The sequence below is a fragment of the Apodemus sylvaticus genome, chromosome 20, assembly GCF_947179515.1.
Source record: "Apodemus sylvaticus chromosome 20, mApoSyl1.1, whole genome shotgun sequence".
Classification (NCBI taxonomy): domain Eukaryota; kingdom Metazoa; phylum Chordata; class Mammalia; order Rodentia; family Muridae; genus Apodemus; species Apodemus sylvaticus.
The window spans coordinates 57,895,563-57,916,912 of NC_067491.1; the positions used below are offsets into that span (position 1 = coordinate 57,895,563).

The following is a 21,350-nucleotide window of genomic DNA, read 5'->3' on the forward strand; positions in this document are numbered from 1 at the left end:
GAAGGGATCCTATCTCAGACCTCTCCTTGGTTCCTGTGATCTGAGGGCTCTGGTCAGGTCCCTCAGAGCAGATTGGTAGTCTTATCTGTGCTCATAGGTTTGTCATCACTACTTGGAGACTAACTCTCTATTGGCAGTATTTTGGTATAGAGAGCTGGTGCACAGGTTCAGCTCTGGGATAGAAACCAGAAGTGAAACTAGATGTTGTTTTTGGGCAGGGAAAATATCCTGTCCATGTTGCAGCTTCAGAGCTTATGTGGGCTTCCATGAGTGTTCATCAGTGAGGAAAAGCAGAAATCACCGAATCACTTGAGGCTAGGCGTTCATATGTTATTCTGATCTTCAGACCTGACTGTCCTCTTTAGCAGTGAAGTCCTACTATGTCGACTCCTTTCTTTCTCCTGTATTTTAGAATCATTTAGTGGAGAGCATCTAACTTAGCTAAAAGGTCAAGAAGTGATAACTTAGGTACTTTTAACAATATTTGTGACTTCACAGTGAAATTTTTCTACGTTTTCATTTTCTTTGATATAGGATTAATGTATATCCAGGGTTGTCTGGAAGCAAGATATAGACAGACTCATTTGGAATTTACAGATAGGCCTGCTTCTGCATGTTTAATAAGGTTGTATGTAGTAGACTCATGCACCCACCAGTGGTATAGATAATGACAGATGCTTTTCAATATTTTAAGGCATAGGAGTTTTAGGTGTGCAGATTTCCAGAAAACTTTGAAACTCTCCACTGTAATACCTGCCACTTTGTCCTGGATGTGGTCCTGGATGTGGTCCATTTACTTCTCTGCTCATCTTCAGGTCCATCCAGAAACCACAGTGTCCTGCTAGCAAGACTCCCACCTTTGATTTCTGCTTTGAAGTATCCCTATATCTCCTGGAAGTTTTGCTATTCACTTTCTTCCCAGCTATTGGTAGTCAGATATATCTTACATCCAAAAGGCAAGTGAGGAAGGTTGTATGTTCACAAAATGTCAGGCCAGTGATGGTCTGTATAAATAGCAAAACCAAGAACTGACAACTAAGCTAGCGCTTTACTCCCTAAAAGATTAGAATTCAGCAATCCAATAATAGTGACAAAACATCACACAATGTGCCCCAGCATAGAAACTTGCCACCAATCTTGATCCTCTTCCTAGTTTTCTTTCTTTCTTTCTTTCTTTCTTTCTTTCTTTCTTTCTTTCTTTCTTTCTTTCTTTCTTTCTTTCTTTCTTTCTCTCTCTCTCTCTCTCTCTCTCTCTCTCTCTCTCTCTCTCTCTCTCTCTTTCTTTCTTTCTTTCTTTCTCTCTTTCTTTCTTTTTTACTTTCTTTCTTTCCTTCTTTCTTTCCGTCTTTCTTTCTTTCTGTCTTTCTTTCTTTCTTTCTTTCTTTCTTTCTTTCTTTCTTTCTGTCTTTCTTTCTTTCCGTCTGTCTTTCTTTCCATCTTTCTTTCTTTGTTTCTTTGTTTCTTTGTTTCTTTCTTTCTTTCTTTCTTTCTTTCTTTCTTTTTTTTTTGTCTTTTTTTTTTTTGATTTTTGGATTTGGTTTTTTTTTTGAGACAGGGTTTCTCTTTTCTCTGAGACAGAGTTCCCTGGCTGTCTTGGAACTTACCCTGTAGACCAGGCTGGCCTCGAACTCTGAAATCCGCCTGCCTCTACTTCCCAGAGTACTGGGATTACAGGAGTGCGCCACCACCACCCAGCTCCTTGTTTTCTTAAGGAGATGAGTCTGGGATAGTAGACAAAGCCAGAAACGTAGTAAACATGAATATGTCTAAGATCCCGGCACTCTGGTACCCAGGCACCCACCAGAGATTGTAGGCATTTCCTAACTCCCTACTATATTCCTGAATTGGATATTTGCCATATTTTCCACATAAGGACATAAGACATGTGATCACATACCACAAAACATAGTTTCCCATGCAAATGAGGTACCTAGTGGCTCTGAGGGTTTACACAATATGATTCCCTTTCTAGCCATTCCAACTTGCAAAAGGTATTTAATCTCTGGTCCACACAGAGAACGTTGCATCCAACTATTTTCCAGGGTAAACCAAATATGAACAATTTGTTCAAAAGCCAAATCTTGCCACAGATAGACTGAAATCAGAAAGTGAGCACTTTCATAATAGTATATCACATGAATTTGGTGGCTTCATGAAAAATAAACTATTTTGCATAGTTTGGCATACTGGAAGATAAGAAGAGTGGATAATTTGTGAATTCTACGATGGAATTATGTAATATTTCCACATCTGGAAGTCAGAGAAAGCAAACTCTCTTGGATATATAATTAACAAGTTTTGCTCTTCAGTATATCATTTGAGATGAAGAATTTGTTGAAGGACTGTGTGTTCTAAGCAAACACAAGCTTTCAGAATATAAAAGCCATTGCTCTAAAGTTATAGGTATAATAGTTATGAGTTCCCAATATGAATGCTGTGATACTTCTATGCAGGACGGTTATACAAAACTACCAACTTGTTTTGGCCATGTTATTTGCAATCAATGAAATCAACTTGAACCCTCATGTTTTACCAAACATGTCTCTGGGACTTGAGATATATAATCTCCCAGATATTGAAAGGAACATTCTGAAGAGTGTATTCTATTGGCTCACAGGTTTGAGCATATTTATCCCTAATTACAATTGTAGAAAAAAGTGGAAATCGGCTGCTACACTTACTGGATTATCATGGAAATCATTTGAAATCATTGGGACATTGTTGGGTCTTTACAAATTTCCTCAGGTGAGTGCACATGATGTGAGTGGTGGGAAGCCAGCTTTTTTCCCTCAGAATTAGCTGTTTGCAAAATGAAAAGGAGAGATTTTGATTAATTGGCATTAAAGATGAAATACAAAGACAAATACGGACACAGTCTGTTCTTCGTTTCCTTTGACGTAGAGTAAGAAGAATGAACAGTACACAAGGCAATTTTAAACTTTAATACTTTTAATAATTTTTCTGGAAACCCTCAGGAGGTGAGATGTGACATTAAGAACTATTGAGAAGAGTATCAACTTTATAACTTAAATCGGGTTTTTAAGACTAAGACTATTTAAATGGCATTTATTGTTCTCCTGTTTAAAATACTGATTTCCTTTCAGCTTACTGTTGAGCCTTTTGATCATGCAGAGACTGACACAAATCAGTTTACCTCTCTGTACCAGGTAGCCCCCAAAGACACAGCTCTGTTCTATGGGATTGCCTCTTTGATGCTTCATTTCAGCTGGAAGACCACAAAGGTTCTCAGTTTCTATCAGATTTTAGAATGGAGATGGAAAAGAACAAAGCCTGCATAGCTTTTGTGGAAACAGTATCATATGTGGGAGAATCAATATTTCATTCGCTAACATATGATCAGATGCATACTCTAGAGTCATCAGCAGATGTGATTGTAATTTATGGACCCACTGATTTCCTATTAACTGTAATAATAAATATCTATAGAAAGTACACGATGAATAAAATCTGGGTTATGAATAAAAAATGGATTGTCCCAACGATTCAACCATATACAATGTTACATTTATCCCATGGGGCTCTCACTTTTTCACCCCATCATGGGGAGATTGTTGGTTTCACAAAATTTCTGCAGGAAGCCAATACTGTTAAGTACCCAGAAGATACTCTTCTTCATAGCTTGTGGATGATTTTTTTCAATTGCTCAAGATTGCATTCTGAACGTAAAATCATTGAAAACTGTCTGCCCAATGCCTCTTTGGGATTGTTGCCAAGGAGTCTTTTTGAAATGGTCATGACTGAAGAGAGTTACAATGTGTACAATGCTGTGTATGCAGTGGCCCACAGTCTCCATGAGAAGAATCTCAATCAAACACAAGTTCAACTACAGGCAAATATTGATAGGACTCTGTCATTCCCCTGGCAGGTAATGTGCCTTTCTTTGTATTGTAAATTCACCAACATGACACAGATGGCTGAAAAGCTCTCAAACTAGTAATGCTATATTATTTTTCCATTAAATAACCTATAAGACATAGTGCATATTTCAGTGCTTAGATATCAATATAGTTCAATATCTATGTACATGATGAGTGGCCTGTAGAAGATTCTGTTCAACAGACTAATTCTTCTTTTTGTAGAAATAGCAGAGATAGCTGGGCATGGTGGCACATGCCTGTAATCCCAGCACTTGGGAGGCAGAAGTAGGCAGATTTCTGAGTTCGAGGTCAGGCTGGTCTACAGAGTGAGTTCCAGGACAGCCAGGACTACACAGAGAAACCCTGTCTTAAAAAACTACCAAAAACACCCCAAGCAAACAAAAAAAGAAATAGCAGAGATTTTTGTCTTGCTAATTTCTCAGTAGAAAAACCAAGATTTTCATTAATGTGCCGATCCCTAAAGAATCTTCATGTCTTAGAGTTGTGAATACCCAGGGGATGCTACACCATCTCAGAGAAGTTGATGGGGGTTGGGTGGTGAGATGGATTAGTCTAAAAAGAGGAACTGCAATCAGGATGGAACTAAATAATTACATTGAAAAGCATACAAAAACTATAAAAAAGGAAATATAGATCCAAATTCTAGAGTAGATTTAGAAAGTAGAAAGGGAATTGCCAAGAAAAGGTGATTAGAGGGTAAAGGCAATGAAAATGTTTTTTAGAGGACACCCCACTTTAGATATATAAGAATAATTTATTGTTTCATAGCATGACATACAGTTAGTTGTGATGGGTAGTCATAGTCGTCAATGTGACTGCGTCTGCAATCCAAATCCAAGGGCCAAGCTGGTGGTTATGCTGGAGTTACCCTGTTAAGCTTTCTCGAGAGGCTTGTGTCAGGCGACTTTGGGGAGTTCGGTCTTTGAATCTAGGGAAATTTTGTGTGACTTTTTATTTATAGGAACAATAAGCACTCTCTAAGTCAGTGAAGCGTACAGGACAACAGTGTACCTCTGGGTTTCATAGAAGTCAACATACATGTAAATCATGGCTACCAATTCATCTTAGGCTATGCTTTCTAGTTTGAAAAATGACATTGCATTCTATGTTGCTAAGTTTATAAAACATTTGATTGTTTGAAATGCATGTTCTGAGTCTTGCAAATAAACCAGAACAAAAAGAAAAAAGAAAAAAGAAAAAAAATCCAGGTTTTCAAGTTCATTTTACACAAAATATATACAAAATTCCTGTATGCCATTAGAATAAGTATGTGCTCTAAATCAGCCCACTCCTGATTATCCACCAAACTCAAGTAACCTCATCTTAAACATTGAGGCTGTGAAAATGTCAGGAAATATAAGGATATACCTAGTTTTTCAAAGAAGTTGAGATCTGTTCACTCCATAGTCCTTGAACATTTGGTAGTACTTGGAATAGTAGTAATAAGATAGTTTCTTTAAACCATGGCAAAGTAATAGGCTCTTTTGTAGCATTTTATAGATTCTTGGAATTATATTGTATTCTATTAGATAATAGTGATAGAAATGAAGTAGTTTCAATCTTTTGAAAAGGGATAAAAAGTTGTGACTTGTTTGCTGTATTATCTTTGATCATCTGGCTCTTCTTGGCCTGGCATATTCTATGCAAATTGACATTTAAGACAAAAATTAGATTTATTTTCTCCTAAGCTTTCTTTTGTTGTGTTCAATCCCATAGAAAATTAATTAAAATAGTGTTAACATCATACACTATTGTCAGGAAATAACTCCTTATTCATAATTAAATTATAAATCCATAACTTCAACTTCATCATATGATTTCTCATATCTTTTAGCTTCACCCTTTTCTGAAGAATATTCAAGTCAAAAACTCTGTTGGTGACCCTGTGGTTCTGGACTGGAAAAGGAAGGCTGATCCAGAGTATGATATTAACAACGTTTGGAACTTTCCATCAGGTCTTTCACTATTGGTGAAAGTGGGAACATTTGTTCCTAGTGCTTCCAAGGGGGAACAGCTGATGATATCTGAATACATGATTAACTGGCCCATAGGATTTACAGAGGTGTGTTTCTAAGTAAATCTTATATGCTTCTTGATGTAGTAAATCTTGGTTGTTAATAATTACCCCATCAATACACTCATAACTATTATTATTAAGAGTTTTACTGATCGCTCATTCTTGTGGAAGTGTTTTAAGTATTTTTAAATTATCTAATCATTTTGGCCTTTAAAGAAGGGTTATCAATTACTACTTTCTGACATCATTGTAACAAAAGAGATATCAGGCTGTTTACATTAACTTCTAGAGTCCGAGGTGAATTTTTTTCAAAATAACATAAATTGAACTTCTCTGAGAAGAGGAATCTTAGTATAGATAGTATTTCTGAACTTCTTTCATCAAGGAAAACCTGTCAAGTATTATCATAAAACATGGTGTATGTATGAGGGATCATTAATATGGGAGATATTTCCCTAATTTATTAAAAAATGGGATTAGAAATAAATTAGTGAAAAAACACCCTTACCAATAATAACCACAAATAATGTAAACTATTTTGGTGTAACTCTAACCAAGGAAATCAAAGACGTGTATGAAAACAAATTCAAGTCCTTGAAGAAATAAATTGAAGAAGATGTGAGAAGATGGAAACCTCTTTCATCCTCATGGATGAATTTGATTAACCTAGTGAAAATTGGAAATTTAGAGTGTTACCTAAATTTTACAAATTTTATAAAGAATCTACAGATACAGTGTAATTCCTATGAAAATTCTCACACAATTATTTACAGACCTTCAAAGAGCAATTCTCAATTTCATATGGAAAAACAAAAACCAAGCATAGCTAAATGAACCTGAACAAAAAAAGAACTTCTGGAGAAATCACCATCCTTGCCCTCAAAATGTAATACTGAGCAATGGTATAAAACCTTTATGGTGTCTTATAAAATGAAAGTAGTTGATCGGTGGAATGAAATCAGTTCCTTGTAGTACATTATGGACACTTGATTTTGACAGAAGCTGAACCTTACAATGGAAAAAAAGAAAGCATCTTCAACAAATGATGTCTCTCCTACTGAATATATGCTTGTAGAGGAATGCAAATAGACCAATATTATCACTCTGAAGACACCCAAGACCAAGTGCATTAAAAGCCTTAACATAATATCAAGATACACAGAGTCTAATAGAAGAGAAAGTGGGAAATAGCTTTGAACCCATTGGCAGATAAGACAATTTCCTGAATGGATCATGAAACCATTGATAACTGAACCTGAAACGCTTCCATAAGGCAAAGGACATTATCAATAGGACAAAAATGGCAGGTGATAGACTGTGTAAAGATCTTCATTATCTTTACTTTCAGTAGAAGCCTAATATTCTAAATAATAAGTAACTCAAGAAATTAGATTCCTTAATTTGAAAAGCTAATAACAAAATTTTTAAAATGTGGTAAAGAACTAAATAGAGAATTCTCAAAAGAGGAGCCTTTAATGTCTTAGAAGCAGTTAAAGAAATGTTCAACAACCATAGTCATCAGGGAAATGCAAGTGAAAATGATCCTGAGAAATCATCTTACACCAATCAAAATGGCTAAGATAAAAAGAAATGCTCAAGAGATAGCATGTGGTAGTAAGGATATAGAGAAAGGGAAGCACTCCTCTGTTTCTGGTGGGATTGCAAACTTGTACAATCACACAGGAAAACAATCTGTCATTTTCTCAGAAAACTGAAAATAGTACTACATGAAGATATATATACTGCTTCTGGGCATATACCCAAAACTGCTCTACCATATCAGAAAGGCCTTGCTCTCCTATCTTTATAGCATCCTTACATAATAGCCAGAAACTGGAAACAACCCAGTTAGGCCTCAATGGAAAAATAGATTCAGAAAATGTGGTTCATTCACATAGTGGTCTACTATTCAGCTATTAAAACACTCGGCCATTATAAATTTTCAAGGAAAACGGATGGAACTAGAAAATATCCTCCTCAATGAAGTAACCCAGACCCAAAAGGCATGCACTGAATTTGCTCCCTCTTGAGAGGACATTAGTCATAAAGTACATGATAGCCCTTATTCAGTCCACAGATCCAGTGAAGCTAAACAAAGCAAGATACTGAAGCGAGCATACTTGAATCTCTCTTAGAAGTGGTTTGAATCAGTCATAATGGGGAGAGTGAGGGAGGAACTGGGTGTGAGAGGGAAGGTGGTAGGGAATGGTGGTCTCAGTATCAGGTGTTGGGAGAGTTAGAAAAATGAAAGGCAATCTGTAGCTGCCATCAGTGGAGGGTTTGGAGGAATCACAATAAGTGTCAGAGACATGGCTTTAGGAAGGGTACCAGTAGAAAATTCAGGTGACCATAGCTGAGAAAAATAGCCGTGGAGATGTGTAACATGAAGAGGACAAACAACTCCTATAGCCATGCTGGTCCTGCCTTCGGGGGATAAGGACAACAACACAGACACAAAAATTTTGACCCCAAATCTGTCCTATTTAAAAGAAATGCAAGGATGGAAGAAAGATTGATAGAATGGCCAACCAATAATTGGCCCAATTTGAGATCCATCCTGGGGCAATACTCAATCCCTGAAACAGTTAATGATATTTTGTTATGCTTGCAGAAAAAGACCTAGCACAAGTGTCCTCCAAGATGCTTCACCCAACAGCTGACAGACACAGATGAAGAGATCCACAGCCTAACACTGGACAGAGCTAAGGGTCTCTTATGGAAGGATTGAGGATAGTTTAGGAACTGCACAGGAAGACCAAGAGTCTAGTAACCGCAACCCTTGGGGGCTCTGACAAAATAATCCACCAATCAAAGGCCATACATGAGATAGACATAGTCTCAACACCCTCAAAATATGTAGTAGATGTGCAGCTCAAACTCCATGTTGGTTCCAAATAGCTGAAGTGGGGGATGTCCTTAAGCTATCTGTGGGACTCACTCCACAACTTAGCTACCTTCCTTGGCCAGAGTGGGAGAGTATGAAGCTAATCCTGTAGAGACATGATGTGGCAGAGTGGCAGTAAATCCAGGGGGCCCACACCCTCTCAGCAGAGCAGGGCAGGGGGAGGAGTGTTAGGGTGTGGACCAGGAGAGGTAACATCCTGTATGTGAACTTAATAAAACAATTAGTGAAAAAATAACCTCACAATGACACATAAAATGGAATGGTGACAGGTGGTCCTTAGTTGTTTAAGAATCATGGGTGAGAAACCCATGATTAGCAGGATAGTAAACAGAAATACTGCACGTTCTCCATTTCTATTAATTTTCCAGTTTCCTGCTTTAACTCCTGTCCTTATATCCATTGATGAGAAACAAGTCTGTCCTCAGTTTGCTTTTGGTATGCTGTTTGATCACAATAGAAACCGGAACTAAGACAACTAGAAAGGCAGTCACAGTCAGTTTTCAGGGGGCCTTTGCTTTTAAGCCTTTGGCAGACACACAACAAACTGAGAGGATGTCCTTTAATTTTTAAGTCTCATCTTAGAAAAATGGCAACAAAACCAATGCGAGGAAAGTAGGATTCTCTTCAGAACATCACAGTTGGAGGGTGAAGTTCATTATGGCAGGGAATCAGGACAGCAGTGATTTGAGGAAACTGGGCAGATTCTGTCCACATTCAGGAGGAGGAAAGCGATGGCTGTTGCTGGCCAAACTTCATTTCCACTTTTCATTCAATAGCACGTTTGTATGTTTTTAAATATAAATTTTAATTAATACACCTTTTATTATAAAATATGTACTTGGGCATTGATTAAGAGCTAAGCATTTTGTATCTTGTATTAAATATTTTTAAGATTCCTCGGTCTGTCTGCAGTGAGAGCTGCAGCCCTGGATTCAGGAAAGTTGTCCTGGAGGGAAGGCCTGTCTGTTGCTTTGACTGCAGTCCTTGCCCAGACAATGAGATTTCCAATGAGACAGGTGAAGGACAAGTTGATCAGAGGATTTTACATCCTCCCTATGGCGCACTGACAAAACTAAGTAATGAAAAAAAAACTAAACAAGAGAACTACGTGGCAATTACATTACTTCAGATTCGCAACTAAATCTTTAAGTCTATGCTCTTTCTTTAAAATTTTTTATTGTTTGTTTTATTTGTTTACATTTCAAATATTATCTCCCTTCCTGTTTTGCCCTCAGTAAACCCCCAATCCTATCCCTCCTGCTTCTATGATGATGCCACCCCCACCCACACAACACCTTCCTTCTTCAGAGCCCTAGCATTCTCCACCACTGGGTCATCCACCCTCCACAGGAATAAAGGGCTCCCCTCCCACTGATGCCAGATAAGGTAATCTTCTGGTGCATATGCAGCCGTACCCATGGTTCTCTCCATGTGTTCTGTTTGGTTGATACTATTCTTCCTATGGAGTTGCAACCCCTTCAGCTCCTGCAGGCCTTTGTCTAACTCCTCCATTGGGATTCTTGTCCAGCGTTTGGCTGTGAGCATCCCCATCTGTATTTCTCAGACTCTGTCAGTAGACACCTGTATCTGGATCCTCTGAGCAAGCACTTTTATTGTTATTAATTATATTCTTTATTTACATTTCAAATGTCGTCCCCATTCCTGATTTCCCCCCGAAAATCCCCTAACTCATCCCCCCTCCCCCTGCTCACCATTCCACGGACTCTCACTTCCCTGTTTTGGGGTTCCCCTATACTGGGGCATCTAGCTTTCTCAGGACCAAGGGCCTCTCCTCCCTTTGATGTCCAACAAGGCCATCCTCTGCTTCATATGTATCTGGAGCCAGGGGTCCGTCCCTGTGTACTCTATGGTTGATGGTTTAGTCCCTGGGAGCTCTGGGGGAGCTGGGTGGTTCATATTGTTGTTCTTCCTATGGCGCTGCAACCCCTTCAGCTCCTTGGGTCTTTTCTCTAGTTTGTCCATTGTGCTCAGTTCAATGGTTGGCTGAGAGCATCCACCTCTATATTTGTCAATCACTGGCAGAGCCTCCCAGGTGACAGCTATATCAGGCTCCTATCAGCAAGCACTTGTTGGCATCCACAATAGTCTCCAGGTTTTGTAACTGTATATGAGATGGATCCCTAGGTGGAGCAGTCTCTGGATTATCTCTCCCGCAGTCTCTAATCTACACTTTGTCTCTGTATCTCCTCCTGTGGGTATTTAGTTCCCCCTTCTAAGAAGGACCAGAGTATCCATACTTTGTTCTTTCTTCTTCTTGAGCTTCATTTAGTCTGTGAATTGTATCCTGCCCCTCTTTTCTCCTCATCCTCCGCTCTGTCAACCAATTTTCTCCCTCTAGCTCCCATTGTTATTTTCTTCCATCCTCTAAGTAGGACTGAAGGATCCACAATTTGGTCTTCTTTCAGCTTGATCTTCATAGTTTGTCCATTGTATCATGGGTATTACAAGCCTTTTGCCTAATAGCCAGATCACTATGAGAGAGTAGTACATATGTTTCGTGTTCTTTTGCTGCTCGACATTCAGTAAGGATGGTATTTTCTATTTCCATCCATTTGAATGCAAAACTCAAAGTTGCCATTTCTAATAGCTAAATAGCACTCCATTGTGCATTTGTATGATAAGTATTGTATCCATTCTTTCACTGATGGGCATCTGGGTTGTTTCAAGTTCTGGCTATTATAAAAAAGGCTGATATGATCATATTGGAGCATCTTTTGGATATATGCCCAGGAGTGGTGTAACTGGATCCTCAGGTAGTACTATTTACAATTTTCTGAGAAATTATCAGACTGATTTCAAGAGTGGTTTTACCAGATTCCATTCCCACCAGCAATAGAAGAGTTTGCCTCTTTCTCCACATCCTTACCAGCATTTGCTGTCACCTGAGAGTTTGATTTTAGTTATTCTAAAGGGTGTGTGGTGGAATCTGAGGGTCATTTTGATTTACATTTCCCTGATGACTAAGAATGTTGAACAATTCATTAGGAGCTTTTTCTTTTTCTTTTTTTTTTCTTTTTCTTTTCTATTCGATATACTTTTTTATTTACATTTCAAATGATTTCCCCTTTTCTAGCCCCCCACTCCCCGAAAGTCCCGTAAGCCCCCTTCTCTTCCCCTGTCCTCCCACCCACCCTTTCCCACTTCCTCGTTCTGGTTTTGCCGAATACTGCTTCACTGAGTCTTTCCAGAACAAGGGGCCACTCCTCCTTTCTTCTTGTACCTCATTTGATGTGTGGATTATGTTTTAGGTATTCCAGTTTTCTAGGTTAATATCCACTTATTAGTGAGTGCATACCATGATTCACCTTTTGAGTCTTGGTTACCTCACTTAGTATGTTGTTCTCTAGCTCCATCCATTTGCCTAAGAATTTCATGAATTCATTGTTTCTAATGGCTGAATAGTACTCTATTCTGTAGATATACCACATTTTTTGCATCTACTCTTCTGTTGAGGGATACCTGGGTTCTTTCCAGCATCTGGCAATTATACAAAGGGCTGCTATGAACATAGTAGAGCATGTATCCTTATTACATGGTGGGGAATCCTCTGGGTATATGCCCAGGAGTGGTATAGCAGGATCTTCTGGAAGTGAGGTGCCCAGTTTTCAGAGGAACCGCCGGACTGATTTCCAGAGAGGTCGTACCAATTTGCAACTCCACCAGCAGTGGAGGAGTGTTCCTCTTTCTCCACACCCTCTCCAACACCTGCTGTCTCCTGAACTTTTAATCTTAGCCATTCTGACTGGTATAAGATGAAATCTCAGGGTTGTTTTGATTTGCATTTCCTCATTAGGAACTTCTAAGCCACTTGAGATTCCTTATTTGGAAAGTCTTTTATTAGCTCTATATTCCATTTTTAATAGCATTACCTGGTTCTCCGGAGTCTATGCTATCGTCTTTGATCAACTTCACTTGAAGTTTTGTTCAGGGTGATAGATATACATCTATTTTCATTCCTCTACATCAGACATCCCATTAGCTCACCACTATTATTTAGATGCTTTCCTTTTTCCTCATTGTATGATTTTGGGTTTTTGTCAGAAATTTAAGTGTCTGTACGCATGTGGCTTTGAGGATTGATTCCATTGATCAATCTGTTTGTTCCTAGACTAGTATCATGCAGATTTTATTACTATTACTTAAGGTCAAGGATGGGGTTACCTCCAAAAGTTCTATTATAGTTCAGATTCCCTTAGTGATGCTGGGATTTTGTTTTTCCATATAAATTTAAGATTACTATTTCAAAGTCTGTAAAGAATTGTATTGTAATTTTGATGGGAATCGGATTGAATACGTAGATTACTTTTGGTTTGGTAATCATTTACATTATGTTAATTTTGATTTCAAGGGCATGAGAGATCTTTCGATATTCTGTTATCTTTCTCAATGTTTTCTTCAGTGATTTCAAGATAATTTCTTATAGGTTTTCAGTTGCATGACTAGAATTTCATGAAGATATTTATATTATTTGTAAATATTATAAAGTAATCTGTTTCCCTAATTTCTTTCTCAACTCATTTATCATTTGTGTAAAGAAGGAATGTGGCATTTTTAATCTTAATTTTGTATTCAGTCACTTTTTTGTGATTTTTAATATTTCTTTTATTATTTTTTCTTTTTTCTTTATTTATTAATTTTTTTATTTTATTCGATATATTTTTTATTTACATTTCGAATGATTTCTCCTTTTCTGGTCCCCTACTCCCTGAGTGTTCATCAGTTGTAGGTGTTCTCTGGTAGAATTTTTGGAATTATTTATGTTTATTATCATATCTTTTGTCAAAAGCAATACTTTGACTTCTTTCTTTCCAATTTGTATCCACTTGATCTGTTTTAGTTCTCTGACTGTTCCAGCTACAACTTCAACATCTGTATTGAATAGATTAGTGAGAGTGGCCAACATTGTCTTGTCCCTGATCTTAGTGGAATTACCTAAGTTTCTGTCCATTTAATTTGATATTAGCTACAGGCTTTCTGTATGTTGGTTGTGTAAACTTTAGATGTTTGACATATATCCCTGATTTTTCAAATACTTTAAAAATAAATTGATGTCACATTTTCTTTATTTTAATTAATTTTTTACACTCCATATTTTATTCACCCCCATCTACTCACCAACTGTTCAACATCTCATACTTCCTTAACACCCTCTGTCCCCACATGGAGGTCCAGACCCCCACCCTGCCTGACCTCTAAACTCCCTGAGGTCTCCAGTCTCTTGATGGTTAGGTGCATCATCTCAGAACACTGACCCATCAGTCCTCTACTGTATGTGTGTTGGGAGCTGGTATATGCTGCCTGTTTGGTGGTCCAGTGATCGAAGGATCACATAGGTCCAGATTACTTGAGACTGCTGGTCCTCCTACAGGATCACTCTTCTCCTCAGCTTCTTTCAACCTTCACTAGTTCAACAACAGGGGTCAGCTGCTTCTGTCTATTGGTTGGGTGCAAATATCTGCATCTGACTCTTTCTGCTGCTTGTTGGAATTTCCAGTGCTCTGTCAAGCTAGAAGGTTCCTTTTCGTGAATGAATTGGTATCACATTCTCATAATGTTTCTTTCAGCATTTAATGAGATGATCATTATGTTTTTTTTTCTTCAGTTTTTTTATATGGTGAATCAGGCAGAAGGATTTTCATGCATTGAACAATTTTTGGATCTCAGGGATGAATGCTACGGAGTTATGGTGTATGATGTTTTTGATGTGTTCTTGCAATTGGTTTGTGAGTTTTGATTTTTATAGATTTTTTTTTAGTATTTCTGCATCAATATGCAAAAGTGAAATAGGTCCGAAATTATCTTTCTTTGTTGGGTCTGTGAAATTTGTGTATCAGTTTGACGGTTGATTCATAAAATGTGTTTGGCGGTGCTCCTGCTTCTATTTGGGGGAATGATCCATGAAGCATTGGTTTTAGCTCTCCTTTAAAAGTCTGGGAGAATTCTGAAATAAAACCACCTGGCCCTGGGTATTTTTTTAATTTGATATATTTTTTATTTACATTTCAAATGATTTCCCTTCCCCCCCCCCTGACCCCCCATTCTCCCATCCACCCCTTCCCACTTCCCTGTTCTGGTTTTGCCCTATACTGCTACACTGACTGTTTCCAGAACTAGGGGCCACTCCTACATTCTTCTTGCACATCATTTGATGTGTGGATTATGTTTTGGGTATTCCAAATTTCTTGGGTATTTTTAATAGACAAGAGACATTTCATGACTGCTTCTCTCTTTTTTTTTTTTTTTTTTAGGGTTTTAGAGATATTTATATAGGATACCTGATCTTGATTTAACTTTAGTAAATGTGGAATTTGTTTAGAAATTCAGCCAGTTCATTAAGCTTTTCCAGTTTTGTGGAGTATAAGCTTTGCAGTAAGTTAACACTTTTTTTTCTTGTCTGATTTTTTGCCTCCTTTTTCATTTATGATTTTATTTATTTATATATATTTGTTTATGTTTGCTTAGTTATTTTCTTTACTTACATTTCAAATGTTATCCACTTTCCTCGTTTCCCCTCTGAAAACGCCCTATTCCATCGCCCCTCCCCCAGCTCACCAACCTACCTACTCATACTTCCTTGTCCTGGCATTCCCCTATACTGAGGCATCGAATCTTCTCAGGACCAAGGGACTCTCCTCCCTTTGATGCCCAACAAGGCCATCCTCTGCTACATACGAAGCTGGAACCATGGGTTCCTCCATGTGTACTCTTTGGTTGGTGGTTTAGTCCCTGGGAGCTCTGGGGGTTCTGGTTGGTTCATATTGTTGTTTCTCCTATGGGACTACAAGTTCCTTCAGCTCATTGGGTCCTTTCTCTAGGTCCTCCATTGGGGACCTTATGATCAGTTCAGTGGTTTTCTGAGATCATCCACCTCTGCACTTGTCTGCTACTGGCAGAGCCTCTCAAGAGACAGCTATTTCGGACTACTGTCAGCAAGCGCTTGTTGGCATCCACAATAGTGATTGGGTTTGGTGACTGTATATGGGATTGATCTCTCTGTGGGGCAGTCTCTGGTGGGTCTTTTATTCAGGCTCTGCTCACACTTGGTCTCTTTATCTCCTCCCATGGGCATTTTGTGCCCCCTTCTAAGAAGGACCAAAGTATCCATACTTTGGTCTTCCTTCTTCTTGAGCTTTGTTTGGTCTGGGAATTGTATCTTAGGTATTCTGAGCTTCTAGGCTACTATCCACTTACCAGTGAGCATATACAATGTGTGCTCTTTTGTGATTGGGTTACCTCACTTGGGATGATATCTTCTACTTCCATTCATTTCCCTAAGAATTTCAAAATTAATAAATTCATTGCTTTTAATACCTTAATAGTGTATTCCATTGTGTAAATGTACCATATTTTCTGTATCCATTCCAGTGTTGAGGAACATGTAGGTTCTTCCCAGCTTCTGGCTGCTATGAACATAGTGTAGCATGTGTCCTTATTACATGTTGGAGAATCATCTGGGTATATGCCCAGCAGTGGTAGCGCTGGATAATCAGGTAATACTATGTCCAATATGGACAATAATACTGTGTCCATATGGTTTTCTGAGGAAACACCAAACTGCCTTCAGAGTGGTTGTACCAGCGTGCAGTCCCACCAGCAGTGGAGGGGAGTTGTGTTTCTCTTTCCCCACATCCTTTCCAGCACCTGCTGTCACTTGAGTTTTTGATCTTAGCCATTCTGACTGGGGTGAGGTGGAAATTCAGGGTTGTTTTGATGTTCATTTCCCTGATGACTAAGGATGTTGAATATTTCTTTAGGTGTTTCTCAGCAAGAGAAAGAAATTACAAAAATAACATCATTCACAGTAGTCACCAACAATATAAAGTATCTTGGTGTGACTCTAACCAAGCAAGTCAAAGATCTGTATGACAAGAACTTCAAGTCACTGAGGAAAGAAATTGAAGAAGACCTCAGAAGATGGAAAGATCTCCCATGCTTGTGGATTGGCAGGAATAACATAGTAAAAATGACCATCTTGCCAAAAGCAATATACAGATTAAATGCCATCCCCATCCAAATTCCAACTCAATTTTTCAGAGTTAGAAAGAGCAATTCTCAAATTCATCTGGCATAACAAAAAACCCAGGATAGTAAAAACTATTATCAAAAATAAAAGAACTTCTGTGGGAATGCAGCATCCTGGACCTCAAACTGTACTACAGAGCAATAGTGCTTAAAAAGTGAATGGTAAACTGGTACAGTGACAGGCTGGTAGATCAGTGCAATGGAATTGAAGACCCAGAAATGAAACAACACACCTTTGGTCACTTGATGTTTGACAACGTAGCTAAAACCATCCAGTGAGAAAAAGATAGCCATTTCATCAAATGGTTATGGTTTAACGGGTGGTCAGCATGCAGAAGAAGGCAAATTGTTCCATTATTATCTCCTTGTACAAAGCTCAAGTTCAATTGGATCAAGAACCTCCACATAAAACCAGATCCACTGAAACTAATAGAAGAGTAAGTGGGGCAGAGCCTCGAGCACATGGGCACAGGGGAAAATTTACTGAACAGAGCACCAGTGACTTATGCTCTAAGATAAAGAATTGACAAATGGCACCTCACAAAACTACAAAGTTTCTGTAAGACAAAGGACACTGTCAATAGCACAAACACAATGGCAACCAACAAAGTGAGAAAAGATCTTTACCAACCGGATATCCGGTAGAGGGCTAATATCCAATATACAAAAGAATTTAAGAAGTTAGATTCCAGAGAACAAAAGAAACCTATTAACAATGGGGTACAGAGCTAAACAAAGAATTCTCAAGTGTGGGTTTTATTTATTTTGATACGATTGCTATGTAGTTAATATGGTGAGGTTTTGTCTATCTTATTGATTTTCCCGATGAACTAGTTCTTGTCTTCATTGATTAATTTTATTCCTTTTGCTCTAACTGATTGATTTCAGCCCTGATTTGATTATTTCCTCTTCTTACCTCCTCTTCCTGGTATTTCCTTTTTCTAGAGCTCTCACATATATGTTTAAATTACTCTTTTGAGAATTTTCAAAATAAATTCTTTATAAAGACACTCAGTGCAATGATCCTTCCTCTTAGCACTATTTTTACTGTTTCCCAAAAATTTGGTTTTGCTGTGCTTTGTTTTTATTGAAATCTAAAAATTTCTTTATATCTCCCCTAATCCAGAGATCATTGAGTAATGAGTTCTTCAGTTTTCATGAGTGTTTAGGTTTCATGGTATTTCTGTTGTTGAAGTTCAAATTTCCTTCAAGGTTCTCTCATAACAGAAAAGATGATGTTTCAATTTTCTTGTATCCATGAAGGATGCTTTGTGACTGATTATCTGGTAAATTTTGGGGGGAAGAATCCATCAGGTGCTGAGAAGACAGTATATTCTTTTGTGTTTGTGTGAAATATTCTCTAGATGCCTTTTAAGTTCATTTGATTCATGTTTGTAAGTTTTGTTATTTCTCTGTTTAGTTTCTGACTAAATAACATGTCAGTTGGTGAAAACAGGGTTTTGAAATTAACCACTAGTAATGTTCAGAGTTTGACATGTGGTTCAAGCTTTATCAATGTTTCATTTACAAATGTTCAGGCCTTTGAACTGGAGGTATGCATGTTGAGAATTGAAATATCATCTTAGTTAATTTTTCCTTTGCTGAGTATGAATTATCCATTCCCATATCCTTTTATTAATTTTAGTTGGAAGTTTATTTTAATAAGTATAAGAATGATTATTTCGGCTTACTTCTAGGGTTTTTTGTCCTGGAAATTTTTTTCAGAACTTACTCTAAGGTAATGTCTATTGGTATTGCTGAGATGTTTGTTTTATACAGCAAAGTGAAAGCATCTTAGTCAGGGTTTCTATTCCTGCACAAACATCATGACCACGAAGGAATTTGGGGAGGAAAGGGTTTATTCAGCTTACACTTCCACACTGCTGTTCATCACTAAAGGATGTCAGGGCTGGAACTCAAGCGGGTCAGGAAGCAGGAGCTGATGCAGAGGCCATGGAGGGATGTTACATTTGGGCTAGCATCCCTGGCTTTCTTGGCCTGCTTTCTTATGGAAAGCAAGACTACCAGCCCAGGGATGGCAACACTGACAAGGGGCCCTTCCCTGTAATCACTAATTGAGAAAATGCCCCTCAGCTGGATCTCATGGAGCCATTTTCTCAAATGAAGCACCTGTCTCTGTGGTAAGTCCAACCTGTGTCAGGTTGACACACAAAACCAGCCAGTACAGATAGTTGCTGTTTTTTACTTGTTCTGTTAGTCTGTGTCATTTATTGAGAAATTGAATCCATAGATGGTGAGAAATATTAATGATCAGTGTTTGTTTATCCCTATTATTTGATGTTGGTGTTGTGTGTGTATGGGTTTGTGTGTGATTAAATTGATTTTCCTTGTATGGAATTACCTATTTCTTGTGTATCCTTCAAATTAGCTATCATCTTTCTGTTGGAGTTTTCCTTCTAGCATTTTGTCATAGGAATGGATTTTTGGATAGATATTGTTTAAATCCAGTCTTGTCTTGAATAATGGCTATTTACTCCATCTGTTTTGATTGACAGTTTTTCTGGGTATAGGACTCTAGGTTGGCATGTGTGATTTTTCATAGATTTTTTTAATTTATTTTTATTTACATTGCAAATGATTTCCCCTTTTCTGGGTCCCCACTCCCCGCAAGTCCCATAAGCCCTCTTCCGTCCCCTATTCTTCCATCTACCCCTTCCCACTTCCCTGTTCTGGAATTCCCCTATACTCTTGCACTGAGTCTTTCCAGAACCAGGGCCCACTCCTCCATTCTTTTTGGACATCATTTAATTTGTGGATTATGTCCTGGGTATTCAAAGTTTCTAGGCTAATATCCACTTATCAGTGAGTGCATACCATGATTGATCTTTTGAGACTTGGTTACCTCACTTAGTATGATGTTCTCCAGCTCCATCCATTTGTCTAAGAATTTCATGAATTCATTGTTTCTAATGGCTGAATAGTACTCCATTGTATAAATATACCACATTTTTTTGTATCCATTCCTCCTTTGAAGGACATCTAGGTTCTTTCCAGCTTCTGGCTACTACAAATAGTGCTGCTATGAACATAGTGGAGCATGTGTCCTTACTGCACGCTGAAGAATCCTCTGGATATATGCCCAGTAGTGGTATAACAGGGTCCTCAGGAAGTGACATGCCCAGTTTTCTGTGGAACCGCCAGACTGATTTCCAAAGTGGTTGCAGCATCATGCAATCCCACCAGCAGTGGAGGAGTGTTCCTCTTTCTCCACATCCTCGCCAACACCTGCTGTCTTCTGAGTTTTTGACCTTAGCCATTCTGACTGGTGTGAGGTGAAATCTCAGGGTTGTTTTGATTTGCATTTCCCTAATGATTAATGATGTTGAACGTTTCTTAAGGTGTTTCTCAGCTCTCCGAAGTTCTTCATGTGAAAATTCTTTGTTTAGCTCCGTACCCCACTTTTTAATGGGGTTATTTGGATCTCTGGGTTCTACTTTCTTGAGTTCTTTGTATATATTAGATATTAGCCTTCTGTTGGATTTAGGGTTGGTGAAGATTCTTTCCCAGTCTGTTGGTTGACCTTTTGTCCTTTTGACGGTGTCCTTTGCCTTACAGAAACTTTGCAGTTTTATGAGGTCCCATTTGTCAATTCTTGATCTTAGAGCATAAGCTATTGGTGTTCTATTCAGGAACTTTTCCCCTGTTCCCATGTCCTCCAGGGTCTTCCCCAGTTTTTTTTTCAATTAGTTTCAGTGTGTCAGGTTTTATGTAGAGGTCCTTGATCCATTTGGAGTTGAGCTTGGTACAAGGAGATAAGAATGGATCAATGCGCATTCTTCTGCATGCTGACCTCCAATTGAACCAGCACCATTTGTTGAAAAGACTATCTTTTTTTCCACTGGATGCTTTCAGCCCCTTTGTCGAAGACCAAGTGACCATAGGTGTATTGGTTCATTTCTGGGTCTTCAATCCTATTCCATTGATCCGCTTGCCTGATATTGTACCAATACCATACAGTTTTTATCACTATTGCTCTGTAGTAGAGTTTAAAGTCTGGGATATTGAATCCCCCTGAAGTTCTTTTACTTTTGAGAATAGTTTTAGCTATCCTGGTTTTTTTGTTATTCCAGATGAATTTGAGAATTGCTCTTTCTAGCTCTATGAAGAACTGTGTTGGGATTTTTATGGGAATAGCATTGAATCTGTAAATTGCCTTTGGCAAGATGGCCATTTTAACTATATTAATCCTGCCAATCCACGAGCATAGAAGGTTTTTCCATTTTCTGAGATCTTCGATTTCCTTCTTCAGAGATCTGAAGTTCTTGTCATATAGGTCTTTCACTTGTTTGGTTAGAATCACCACAAGACACTTTATGATGTTTGTAGCTATGGTGAAGGGGGTCATTTCCCTAATTTCTTTCTCAGTCTGCTTATCCTTTGAATATATAAAGGCTACTAATTTGCTTGCGTTGATTTTGTAGCCAGCCACTTTGCTGAAGTTGTTTATCAGCTGTAGTAGTTCTCT

General features: G+C 38.3%; 1 pseudogene; it reads left to right on the plus strand.

Annotated features, from left to right (window-relative positions):
* Window positions 1–2,466: 2,466 nt before the first annotated feature.
* The window catches only part of LOC127670628 (vomeronasal type-2 receptor 116-like), a 30,171-nt pseudogene continuing 11,287 nt past the window's right edge, over window positions 2,467–21,350 (plus strand).